Source organism: Lissotriton vulgaris, chromosome 2_1, assembly GCF_964263255.1.
Source record: "Lissotriton vulgaris chromosome 2_1, aLisVul1.2, whole genome shotgun sequence".
NCBI lineage: Eukaryota > Metazoa > Chordata > Amphibia > Caudata > Salamandridae > Lissotriton > Lissotriton vulgaris.
Window position 1 is genome coordinate 986,655,253 of NC_141687.1, and position 12,311 is coordinate 986,667,563.

Here is a 12,311-nt window from a genome sequence, read left to right on the forward strand (position 1 = left end):
CAGCGCGTGCCTCTGAATGGCCTTCCTACTGTGTATCTTTTTCAATCTAGAAGTACCCAAAATAATCGAATGGAGACTTCTTACATCGCCATATGATTTGGATTTGATAAAAGATGTCTACATTGCTCACACAATTTTAACATTATTTAGGACTGAAATTTTGCACATTTATGAGACAATTATGTACTTAAAAAAGTGTCAAATGCAATTGCAAATCACAGTTGTTGATTCATGGAGCCTAGATCTAGGGGACCCAAGAAGCATTTAACCTGTTAGAAAATTTACAGACTCGGTGTGATTTTTCACGTTTGCAAGCAGAGGGTAAGGATGCAAGCAGCATTCTTCCCATGGTAGTGTCAGGAGAGTACCAGTTGCGTGTGTTGGGAACTCCAACATACTCAAAACTTTGTCGTTTTTTAAGAACATTTGCAATCGAAACCCTTACTGTAGATCAACTTGCATACAAGAGAGGTCGTTTTAAGTAGTGTAGTGAGGGTTGGAAAATATGGTTGTGGGGATAAGCATGTTTCCACATGCAGAAAAAATATATATGCACCTTAAGTGAAAGAGTTGAAATATCAAAAGCAATTTAGGTGTATAATGCAAGGGCAAGTCAGCTTTCAGTTCCGTTGTACTTCGCCTTCCTCTGGTGGGTAGCAAGCAGTCAGAAAGTGTGAAACTTGTCTTTGATGCAGGCAAAATAGCATTTTGCCTGTTTTGGGCACTAACGTAAACTGATAAAAGGCCTTTATTCTGGCTTTTGTTTTAATTTGGTGCCACCACTGGCTGGCACTCTTGTCTGCTGCTTTTCTTTCCTTATGAAAACGCTTGCCCCGGGTGTTATTTAACAATGGTTCTATTTATATTGTAGGAAAAGGCGTTCATTCACAATGTCTGCTTTGTAATTCATCAACTCAATACAGCACGTGCGCAAGCATAAGAGCCAGGCTTAATTGTGTCTGGAAAAAAATGACTTTGGAAAAGACATTTGCGCACAAGCTTGGACCCAGTTCTAATTAATGTAAACCAAGTCCCCGGTGAACCATATATTTGTAAGAAAAATGCAATGTGGCATATTCTTGTGTTTTAGCCCTGACTCATGACAAGACTGTCTGTGCTATCCACGGAATGCAGAGTCATGGCATTCTACATAGGCAGGTTTGAAACTTGAATCTGTGAGGCACCAGTAGCTGCAGGCAGTTTTTGGAAGAATGAAAATATACTCGCTCTTGTTTGTGGCTTCGGTAAGTTTGATATCAAAGAATTCGCAACTGAGTCATAAATGGCTGAATCAAGGTCATGTGGCCGTTTTTCTCAGGATCTTTGTCTTAATAGTACTGATTGCTTTGTCAAGTGTGTTATTGTTCTGGTTTATCGTAAATCTTTAATGAGTGTAAGAAATGGGATTTCTGGTTGGCTAAGGCTTGCACCAAAGCCCGGCAGAAACCACCACTCTAGTCAGGGCAAGGGAGTCACACGCCAAGATAACCCCTGCTCACCCCCTTGGTAGCTTGGCACGAGCAGACAGGCTTATCCCGGAGGCAATGTGTAAAGCATTTGCGCAACACACACACACAGCAGCAACACACTAGGTACACCACAAAAAGGAACTCCACACAAGGTTATATATAAAAATAGCCTTTGTATTACCATAACCACATTAAATCTTAATCACATAATTACACTGTGCCAACTGGCACTGGGCAGTATTTACAGGGGATTATATACACAGGACAAGGCCATGTGGACCACTGTCAGGAATAGCGCTTAGTAGAAATAGCACTTCTAGAACATAGGATAATTGTAGTACCAAAGAACAAGTGTAGAATACAACCAGTAACCACTGGAAAAAGGTAGGTACACACTACGCAATACTAATCACCATAGGCATAGATCACGCAGGGAAACATAAACTCACTAGCATAATTATACTAGGCAAAACAACCTCCTAAGCATATAAACACAGTTAGAGGTATCACAAGCAGAAAGGCATTGCACATTACGCATAAATCACATTAGGCATCAGGTCATTATCAACATTAACACAAATACCATCACCTTGCATAGAATTACATTAGATAATGACTCCGAGACCAATTTAGCCTCTCAGGGGCTAAAACGCCCTTTTTCCACAATCTCAGGGCTGGGCTGCGCAGGTAGAAAAAGAAAAATGCGCAAGAGTTCTTAGGGCCTAAACGATGCAGCTGCCCACTAAGTGCTGGGCAGCTGGGGAACTGAGCCTGGGCACCAGCGTGCACCCTGGCTCTCCTCTGGGGCTCTAGATACAAAATGCACCCACACGTTGGAGCCTATCAGGCTCTACCTATAGAACATACCCACGTGTGCGTGGGAGCCATGTGGGCTCTAGAACAGAAATGCCACTACAGCACACTGGAGCCATGGGGCTCTAAATTGCCAAGAAATGCTGCCCCACTGTGGGAGTGGCCCGCTGCCAACAGGGGCCGCTCTACGTCAAGGAAACTGCCCCCGCACTGGTGGAGGCTCTCAGGCTCTAATTCACAAACAATGCGACATTCACGACGTAGGAGCCACGTAGGCTCTAGGCACAACACCAGCACCTTGCTCCACTCACCGGTCTCTTGGGACTCATCTTGCGGTTCCCTGGACAGGTCCTCTTCCTGAGAAACTGCAGGCAGAGACGTCCCTCTTGTTTCGATCCCGGGTGGCTCAGCCTCACTTCGGGGAAGCTCCCCCGGCTCGAGGTGTCGGGTTCCTGGGCAGCCAATAGTAGCGCGGCCTTTCTGACAAGCCCCCAGGCTCAGGAGCGCCTCGGCCAATGGCAGTGCAGCCCTCACGACGAGCCTCCAGGCTCCGGGGCCGTTAGCCAGTGGTGGCGCGGCCGGTCAAGAAAGCACCCGGGCCGGCGGCAGTGATTTCTTTCGGGGCGCAGGCTTCTCTTAATGTTCTATGGGGTAGGCTCCCGTTGCAGGACACAGTCCCTGGCGGGGTGGGCACCCGCTAGGGATCTCCAAATGGCAGATATGCGGGGTAGGCACCAGCGAAGCACACAATGCAGGGTGGGCACCTGCTATACCCATCAATCAAAACACGACACGGCTGAGATGCGGAGTGGGCCCCCTCATCGAAAATAAGCAAAGGGGGTTCCCCACGCCAGGGAATCCCTCAAGAAAGGGGATCGCCACTCCAGCGGCGCAATACGCTATTTATTTCAGGGGTAGGCAGAAATCAAAAAGTCCAGGGAAAGCCTTGGAAGGAAGGTAGGGGGGGCAAAAGCTGGGCCCAGGGGCCAGCTCACAGGGCCCTCAAGGCAGGGAGGCAGTCCCCAGTGGTGGTCCTCCCAGCTCCCAGCAGTAGCAGCAAGCCCCCCTCAGGTTAGGATCAGAAGAACATTTTTCATGGGGTCACAGCCCCTTTTTATACACATCTTTCCTTTGTCTCAAGGGTGCAGGGTGGGGTAAAACCAGACACAGCTGGTTCTGGAGCACCACTTTGTTGTGCTCAGTACCTCTCCCCATTCACAGGCCAGGCTAGGGACATCAGACACACCACAGGGGGCGGAGCCAGAATTGTGGAGGGAAAGCCCAGCCCTATTCAGGTCCCAGGTGCCTTCCTCCCTCCAATCAACACGCAGATCACCCCATTCACCACCGGGGCAGACCCATCATGACTCCTGGAGCCAGGCACACCAGCCAGCTCCAGCCAATCACACGCCAGATAGTCAATTCACATTTATTACGCAGACATGTTAACTTCTAGAAGTGGCACTTCCACACCAGACACATTAAATCTGCGCACATCATCGCGCAGCATTTAATCTCACGAGTTCGCACATACCAAACTCGCCCCTGCACTCCCCACACATCAGGAACTATCATGGACACACGCATTCTCCATGCATTCCTATGGGAGGGCAGGCCAATCTCACCACACGCACTCAGAGTGCGCACGCACTTTACACTGGGACACAATGTTAAAGTGCGCAGAAGCTAAAAATAACTAACACCAAGTCACATTTAAAAGCAAAAAGTTTAGGGGTGAACCTGCCAAAAGGGCCAAGTCCAACATTAACTTGCATATTAAAATGCAATGCTCTAGTTTTGTGTTGATAAATGCAGGTACGTATGCATGTAGCACGGTGGTCTTTAAACATTGTTATGCCTAGCCTCCCTTGAGAGAAAATAAATCTGTGGGACTCCCAGGTTTCTTAAGTTGCGAAAATGTTTAACTGTAAAGGTTGACTACTGTGAGTTTAGGGCCAGATGTATGAAGCCTTTTTCCTGTTCGCATACGGGCAGATTTTCAGAATCGGCCCATTTGGGAACGGTAAAAAGCCTTTTGGGATGCATTTGCGATTCCCTATTTTGCAAATGCATTTGATTCCTTAAATGCAATTCTGGAAGCACCCAAGTTTTGCGATTTTGCCTTAAGATATTGCAAATTACCACCAACTTCAAGTGGGTGGTAATTTGCGATTTCCTTGAAAAATGCATTTTTTTGCATTTTTCAAAGTGGGATGTATGACATTACAACGCATGCTTTTACCATGTATGCCTTTACAACGCGGTTTTTACAACGAAAACCTTTACAACGCATAGCGCTTTGGGGTGCTGGATAGTGAATAGTTTAATTTACTATTACAACTCCAGTCCCCGTGGACACTAGGGAAGGTGTTGGATAGTAAATTAAACTTATTCCCTATCCTAGAGCGCCCCCCAGCGCAATGCGTTGTAATGGTTTGCGTTGTAAAAGTTGCATTGTAAAGGCACTGCGTGGTAAAAGTTGCGTTGTAAAGGATGTTTCCCTTCAAAGTGCCATGTGGCGCACATACATTGCTTTTGGGCATGTGTGTGCGCCACATGTCCACACATGCATATTTCAGGGGTGCTACAGGGTGTCCTTTTGGCACCCTCGCACCCTTGAAATTGCATTTGCAATTTGCGAGTACCTATTGGGTACTGGCAAATAGCGCATGTCTTCCCATTCCTATGGGCCCCTAGGCAATTTGCGATTCGCATTAAGGAATATGTAGGAATCACAATCATTATTGCGAAACCTACATACATTGCATTTTGCGAGTCCTTAATAGCGAATTCGCTAAAATTCGCTATTAAGGACTCGCAAACTGCAAAGATGATACATCTGCCCCTTTGTGTTTTAGAAGTTATAAGTGAATTTTGAGCTCGCTTACATGATAGCATGACAAAGATGATATGTAATGGTGCATGCCCCACACCAGCCTTCAAACATTAATTGTAAAGTGTACCAAAAGTATATAAAGCACAGGTACACCCTCCCACACGCACACACACCACCACCCCCACAGTAAATTCAATACACACCAGCAAATTCAGCAAATGCAGCAGCAGTGTGTGACTCACATACTCATAGATGATGTATATCTCAGCCAACACCAATGAGTATGCACCCAACACATAGAGCAACTATAGCGCAGCCAGCGGAATACCACATGTGTAGTGGTGCCTGTACCAAACACAGTGCGCTCCTAAGGGTAAGGTGGGTAAGGGCATGCTTCGGTGTTCTTCCGCTAGAAACTCTGTGTGCCAGTAAATGTGTCGAAGTAAGGATCTATTTAAAGTTCTCCTTGTATCTAACAGAGTATGGAGGAGGGAGGCAGGGTTAAACATCCACAAAAGAACTGTAAAAGACTGCTGCTGCTGGTACCACAGCCATCTCTCTTGCAAAAGACCCCGCTATGCTAACCATCTACTCCTGCTACTCCTATTAGCCCCATAGACTGCCTAAAATGGCCTTCATCAGTCTCCTAGTCTGCACTCGTCAGCCGAAGATGAATCCAGCCAGAAATCCAATGTTCATGCACACTGTGCCACTGGAATCAAGTTATACCTGGCTGATGAGCACTAGTAAGGGCTTAACCGGTCTTGGGTTGCTTGCTTTCCTGATTAGGGAGGACCTGGCCTGGCAGTTCAGGGGGGCTTGTCCCACTGGAGCAGTGGCAAGACTGATTTGCATAAGGTTGGTTCAAAATTGAGGTGACATGGTATTCAAAATAACAATGGACTGGGACCAGGGGAATTAACAGTGGCCGACAATAACTTAAGTAATCAATTCATCACAGTTTTGTATACTACGGTGTGTCACCCCTCTAATGACCCTCAAGGACCTTCACTCATCTCTTAAAGCTCCTTAGTTAGTGCCAAGAGTCCCTCAGATGTCCTCTGGTAAAAACTACCACCCATAGGTGTTCCTAGCAAAGCCTCATCTGCTGACTCTCGGATCCTCTCACCCAGCCCTGGAGAGCAGTTCAGTAAGCCCCAGAACCTCTCTACTGAACCTTTGCCTCCTTCCAAACCCCATGCTTTAGCACTCATACCATACATTTTGAGCCATATTAGCAGAATGCGAGTTCTTAAAACATATTATAATAAATTGGGTTGTTGGTTGTGAGGTTGGGGTGGGCGTGTAACCCTTTTGAAGCACCAACCACAAACAGCAACCAGAACTGATAAGAGTCCCCAGAGCACCAGGAACCGTTATGGGTGTGCTGCCAAAAAAAAAAAAATACAACAAAGGTACCAGAGGGTCTCAGGTAAGTGTGCCCATATACAGGAAACCAGACCAAAACTCACCCTTACAACCAGGTAGTGACACAGAGAGCTCTCCGTGGATGAGGACATATACCCATCAGTCACCATTCGGATCCGCCGTTCATCATTTGGGATTTTATCCGTACCACCCGTCAGAGATAATCAGTACTCTCCTAGGAGGTCAACCCGGTGGTAGGGGGTAGCCTCACCAGAGTAAGGGGACGACAGTGTGGTGTACCACTCGATGTAGGTGAGTGGTAAACAAGATGGGACTGGGGTGTGCAGTGCAAAAGAAAACGTGAAAGAACAAAAAACCAAAAAGAGTGGATTTAAAATTGGTTAAGGCTAAGCACCCAACAATGATTTATTCCAATTGTGCTTACCGTACCAATGTTAAAAACAATACGCCCGCTGACTGACCAGTTACGTGGACAGCCTCAGGACAATGTGGTCGACTAGTTTCAGCAATTCAGCGACTTATTTTGTCATTGCTTTCTTCAGGACCAATACAAATAAAAGCTACTACACCATGTGAAACAAAGGCAACACCCTAAGAACACTCCGCAAGTGCAAACAGTCACCTGAACGTTCTGGGTGTCCTTACAGTCAGTGCAGAACACTGTAGGAAGGGGGTGAGAGACAGGTTTACAAGTAAAAATGGGCTACATAGTCCAACCATCAAGTGTGCTTTGGACTGGAACATAACAGTATGTTAATGAAAAGCACTACCTGAGTGCATACTAGATACAAAGACATTTGGGTAAAAAGTTTGTAGATGCCAAATGTTAATAAACTCTTACCTAAACATGTAAGGTAAGATGGCCTCACCCCACCTGGCTGTGGCTCAGGGGAAGAATGAAGCACCGCTCTAGAAGACATGTAGAAAACACATCGATACATAAATTGCACGAGATAAAAACAAAAACAAGGTAGCCCCTGTGCCTTGAATAAGCAGACAGAGCATGGTCAACTAGACCAGTTAAAGTAATTAAATGGTAGCACTGTTGTAACCCCACTAGCTGACAATCGAGAGTCCTCCTTACCTCACCGTCTGTACTCCTGGCCGGCGTCCTGGCCATCTGGGGAGGTACCGACCAATGGCGAGGTGTTGTTAATATACCCGATCGTGATCGGGAGAGAGGTCACGTGGGGTATCATGCTCGCGTATAGCTAACACCGTTAGGCAGCGTGATGCGGTGTAGCGGAGTGTGCCTAGTAAACAAGAAGGCTGGAGGGAGCTAAAAATCACAACCGCGCTGCTATTGGGAGCGCGGTGGTGTGACGCGTGAGCCTCGCGTCTCACTCGCGTATTCCAATTGGCTAACGCCTTATCTCAGCCGTGCTCCTATAGGCTGACACACTGAATATGCGCCTATCAGGAGTCATGTACGGCGCTCGTATCGGGACTGCCCAACGTTGCCATGAGAACGAGGGTAAACAAACGGGGGTAAATACGAGTGACCTAGACAAGGATTTAACACGTGCTAAACATGCACGATAAAGGTCAACATTGATGGTGAAATGGCATTAATTTACTCACAGATGTTAAAGGGCTGCATCATATCAGGTCGGGAATTATAGGCATTGGGGACAGATGAGTTAGAACAGTAGGAGCTGGTGGTCTCATAGCGCTCTATGCCAAAATTACATAGAGACTAAACTACTGCCTGTCTCATCAAAACTCAATAGTAATAGAGCAGGGATGGCATATTACACTACTAGCATTAATGTAGCCTATTCGCTATAGAAAAAGTGTATGTGAACTTAGAAAGGCAAAAGTTCACTTGCTCGGTCGAGGGCCACAGGACATAGCGTCTTCCTTACAGATGGACAGGGGTATTACTCTCCTAACGCCTCATTGTAGCTCAGGCATTACCCCCCCCCACCCATCTGATGCCTCCCCAGGTCTTGGCTTATGAGCAGGCTTTAGAGAAAGAGATGGATGAGCTCTTTAGTAGCAACCACAGAGTTTTTAACAACCTACCTAAAACTCTACACACAGCTCTCAAATCCTTGACTGACAACAAAAACTTAACTATAAAGCCAGCTGACAAGGGCGGTTCTATTGTGGTAATGGACACTCAAGTGTATAGAACTGAGTGCCTTAGACAATTGAACACGAGACAATCGTACGCCCTAGTAAATCATGATCCAACAGAAGAGCTGACAATGAATATCAAAACAATGGTGGAAGAAGCCTCCACTGAGGGATGGATTACTCCAGCAGAGGCCAAATATCTATGTAGTGAGCACCCAAGGATGCCTTATTTTTACACCTTACCTAAGGTTCACAAGGAGCACAGACCCCCCCCAGGGCGCGCGATCATTTCCGGGATAGGGTCGGCCCTTGAACCCCTCTCCACCTTTGTGGACCATTTCTTGAGACCGATGGGGTTACAACAGTGCTACCATTTAATTACTTTAACTGGTCTAGTTGACCATGCTCTGTCTGTTTATTCAAGGCACAGGGGCTACCTTGTTTTTGTTTTTATCTCGTGCAATTTATGTATCGATGTGTTTTCTACATGTCTTCTAGAGCGGAGCTTCATTCTTCCCCTGAGCCACAGCCAGGTGGGGTGAGGCCATCTTACCTTACATGTTTAGGTAAGAGTTTATTAACATTTGGCATCTACAAACTTTTTACCCAAATGTCTTTGTATCTAGTATGCACTCAGGTAGTGCTTTTCATTAACATACTGTTATGTTCCAGTCCAAAGCACACTTGATGGTTGGACTATGTAGCCCATTTTTACTTGTAAACCTGTCTCTCACCCCCTTCCTACAGTGTTCTGCACAGACTGTAAGGACACCCAGAACGTTCAGGTGACTGTTTGCACTTGTGGAGTGTTCTTAGGGTGTTGCCTTTGTTTCACATGGTGTAGTAGCTTTTATTTGTATTGGTCCTGAAGAAAGCAATGACAAAATAAGTCGCTGAATTGCTGAAACTAGTCGACCACATTGTCCTGAGGCTGTCCACGTAACTGGTCAGTCAGCGGGCGTATTGTTTTTAACATTGGTACGGTAAGCACAATTGGAATAAATCATTGTTGGGTGCTTAGCCTTAACCAATTTTAAATCCACTCTTTTTGGGTTTTTGTTCTTTCACATTTTCTTTTGCACTGCACACCCCAGTCCCATCTTGTTTACCACTCACCTACATCGAGTGGTACACCACACTGTCGTCCCCTTACTCTGGTGAGGCTACCCCCTACCACCGGGTTGACCTCCTAGGAGAGTACTGATTATCTCTGACGGGTGGTACGGATAAAATCCCAAATGATGAAGGGCGGATCCGAATGGTGACTGATGGGTATATGTCCTCATCCACGGAGAGCTCTCTGTGTCACTACCTGGTTGTAAGGGTGAGTTTTGGTCTGGTTTCCTGTATATGGGCACACTTACCTGAGACCCTCTGGTACCTTTGTTGTATTTTGGTTCTGTTGGGGATAGTACCCAGAGCTTGGTCTTTAAATCTCCCCTAGGTCCCCCTCTACCGTGTTGTGTTTGGTGGTGCTGCCAACAAGTCATTGCTTTGGATGTCTTTATGGGAAATTGACAAGAGGCAGAGAGGGGCTAATGGGAAATGAAGAGGTGGCAGAGAAGGGCTCATCGGGTACGTGACCACTCTCTTCCTTGCAGCAGATGAAGAAACAGTGTAGATTTGTCTCTTCTTTCTACATGTGATCTTGGACAAGTATATGGGTTGGTAAATGTGCTGGCAACACTAGCTGTACACTCAAATGACAATCACAGCATTTCATTGTCTGATTTCTTTAAGTATAGTGTCCGCACCAGTGCTTCATTTGTAAAAGAATAGGTACCAGGGCCTAATGTTTTGGTCAGAAGCCCACATCTGGTGCTATCAAATACCAGGGATACTGAATACAAAGTCTGCCTAATGTTGATTCCCTCTCACACCTCTTTCATCCTCCTCCAGACACTCTGTCCCTTTAGCTCACTGTTTCATAATCTTTTTATTCCTGATTTCTTTCTGTGATTGTTTTTCCATCTTTGTCTTCCTCCTCTTTTCCCCTTTCGCCTTTTTCTGTCTTGCTTGGTGTCAAAAAGGAGTGCCTATCCCTAAGCATGAGTGCGTGTGAGCCCCACCTTCAACCCCTAGCTCAGATTAAACACTGGTCCTGACAGCATATAAATATCACCATTTAGTAATTTTCTTTGACTGTAGGAAATCCACCTTTTCTGTGTGGTCATCCCAGATTTTTTGCCTTTTTTGAACCTCATATTTTTTATGCTGGCTTGCTTTAGATTTAGATATTTAGTGCACTTTACCCCTGCTAACCAGTAGTAAAGTGCCTGTGCTCCCCGTTTGACATGATCAAATTGACATGCTCCTAATTGGTATATTTAATTTGCCTATAAGGCCCCAACATATGGTATAAAATGTACTAGTACTACTTAAATGTCACTAGTAGATTGCACACCTATTTTGTGATCCACTACAGCGGCAGTGCAAACATGGATTTAGTCCTACCATTGTAGCCTTGATGCAGCAGTGTAAAAACTGCAGTTCGACCTGTAAAAGGAAACCCTACTAACGGGTAAGAACATCCTTCCTTTTAAATACCAATAGGCCAACTCTGTGTAGGTCTCTACAAACCTACCTACAAATACTAATAAACCACCTTCCACCAGTACTCTTCTTTTCTACAAAGGATAGCTAGCCCTGCCAAAATTAAAAATAGCTTTTTGGTGCTAGTCATTCTAAGTACATGTTAACATTACATTTCTACATGTCCTACTGTTAAATACCATGCAATCTGCTTTGAGGGCTACAAGACCTACACAGATCAGCACAATCTCTGTTTTACTCCCGTATCACCAGCATTATTTTTCCTGTAAAATTTACAGTAAAAATAATGCTGGTGATACGAGTGTAAAACTGACTACACAGCCTTTCTATTTGGTACCCTGACTTTCAGTAGCACCAGTCATGGACTTCTAAGCACATGGGCCCTGGCACTGCATATTTTACAAATTAAGCACAGGATGGTTCCTTGCATTAGCATAGCTTACCTGGTTAGAGGTGGACGCTGGGTTTCCATATTGCCCGAACTAGATCCAAAAACAAGAACTGTTGCCATTCTAAATTGTGGTGGGAGGGGAGGGGGAGGCTCTTTACTGCAATTACACGTTTACTAGTCAGATGCATGCTCCTCTTCCACACATACGAAGAACGTGGTTAATAATCGGTAAGGAAGTGTACATCTCGCGGTGATAATATATTCCTGTGCCTTCGTAACTCAACAAAAGGAGCGCTTAAAAAGAGTGAGTGCTGTAAAAAAGAAACTTTGAACTTTCTAAAGCAACCTGTAATTTAAAATGCAAGAGACACTGGCGGGTCCCGAGATGATGGTCTCCCGAGATAACCTGACACTTTGTTCTCAGCGATGAGTGCCATCGGTGGGCCTTCCTACCTCAGGGCAACTGCATTTCATTTAACATGTTTTTTAACCACTGCCTTGTTCGACAGTCATTCGATGCAAACTCAATCACCGTCTATCAGGCAGACCTGTTCTCTGCATTTCTGGTGCGTAGCTGTGGTGGTCCGAGCCTGCCCTCGTTACAGGAGACTCTTTAATCAGGAGGCGGCGGGGAGCCATTCCAAGGCTCATCGAGGCGTCCAATTAGACGCGCTAGTACTCTCGGGCCAAACTAAGGGGTCGATTAGGATCGCGGACGGAAACGTGTTCCGTCCGCCAAGGAAGCTGGCAAGATACTCCGGACCGCTCTGCGGATAAACCG

The 12,311-nt window shown here is 45.9% G+C and overlaps 1 protein-coding gene across 1 annotated transcript in view; it reads left to right on the forward strand.

Annotated features, from left to right (window-relative positions):
- Positions 1 to 12,311, forward strand: part of STK39 (serine/threonine kinase 39) — a 1,290,321-nt gene that overhangs the window by 250,720 nt on the left and 1,027,290 nt on the right. The gene's annotated exons all lie outside the window — the stretch shown is intronic.